Below are 1734 nucleotides of genomic sequence, written 5' to 3'. Positions count from 1 at the left end.
ACAACAGTACTGTGCACATCAGGACCCAAGGGAAGGAGCAGTGACCCCATAGGAGACTGAGCAGACCTACCTGCTAGTTTTAGAGGGTCTCCTGCAGAGGCGGGGGGTGGCTGTGGCTCACCGTGGGGACAAGGACACTGGGAGTAGAAGTTCTGGGAAGTCCTCCTTGGCCTGAGCCCTTCTAGAGTCCGCCATTAGCCCCACCAAAGAACAAAGTAGGCTCCAGTGCTGGGTCGCCTCAGGCCAAACAACCAACAGAGAGGGAACTCAGCCCCATGCATCAGCAGACAAGTGGATTAAAGTTTTATTGAGCTCTGCCCACCAAAGCAACACCCAGCTCTATCTACCACCAGTCCCTCACATCAGAAATGTTGCACAAGCCTCTAAGTCAGACTCATCCACCAGAAGGCAGACAGCAGAAGCAAGAAGAAGTGCAATTGTGCAGCCTGTGGAAGGAAAACCACATTCACAGAAAGACAGACAAAATGAAAAGGCAGAGGACTTTGTACCAGATGAAGGAAAAAGATAAAACCCCAGAAAAACAACTAAATGAGGTGGGGATAGGCAACCTTCCAGAAAAAGAATTCAGAATAATGATAGTGAAGATGATCCAAGACCTGGAAAAAGAATGGAGGCAAAGATCGAGAAGTTGCAAGAAATGCTTCACAAAGACATAGAAGAATTAAAGAACAAACAGAGATGAACAATACAATAACTGAAATGAAAAATACACTAGAAGGAATCAATAGCAGAACAACTGAGTCAGAAGAACAGGAAAGTGACCTGGAAGACAGAAAGGTAGAATTCACTGCTGCGGAACAGAATAAAGAAAAAAGAATGAAAAGAAATGAAGACAGCCTACGAGACCTCTGGGATAACATTAAATGCAACAACATTCACATTATAGGGATCCCAGAAGGAGAAGAGAGAGAGAAAAGACCCAAGAAAATATTTGAAGAGCTTATAGTCGAAAACTTCCCTAGCATGGGAAAGGAAATAGCCACCCATGTCCAGGAAGCACAGAGAGTCCCAGGCAGGATAAACCCAAGGAGAAAAATGCTGAGACACATAGTAATCAAATTGACAAAAATTAAAGACAAAGAAAAATTATTGAAGGCAACAAGGGAAAAATGACAAATAACATACAAGGGAACTCCCATAAGGTTAACAGCTGATTTCTCAGCAGAAACTCTACAAACCGGAAGGGAGTGGCATGATATATTTAAAGTGATGAAAGCGAAGAACCTACAACCAAGAGAACTCTAACCAGCAAGGATCTCATTCAGATTCGATGGAGAAATTAAAAGCTTTACAGACAAGCAAAAGCTAAGAGAGATCAGCACCACCAAACCAGCTCTAGAAAAATGCTAAAGGAACTTCTCTAAGTGGGAAACACGAGAAGAAAAGGATCTACAAAAACAAACCCTTAACAATTAAGAAAATAGTAATTACGAACATACATAGGAAGAATACTCTGACATAAATCACAGCAAGATCTTTTTTGTTCCACCTCTTAGAGTAATGCAATAAAAAAGAAAAATAAACAAATGGGACTTAATGAAATGTAAAAGCTTTTTCCAAGCAAAGGAAACTAGAAACAAGACAAAAAGACAACCCTCAGAATGGGATAAAATATTTGCAAATGAATCAATGGACAAAGGATTAATCTCCAATATATATAAACAGCTCATGCAGCTCAATATTAAAAAAACAAACAACCCAATACAAAAATGG

Source organism: Physeter macrocephalus, chromosome 7 (genome assembly GCF_002837175.3).
Source record: "Physeter macrocephalus isolate SW-GA chromosome 7, ASM283717v5, whole genome shotgun sequence".
NCBI classification, from domain to species: Eukaryota; Metazoa; Chordata; class Mammalia; order Artiodactyla; family Physeteridae; genus Physeter; species Physeter macrocephalus.
Note: the sequence above shows the minus strand (reverse complement) of the source record.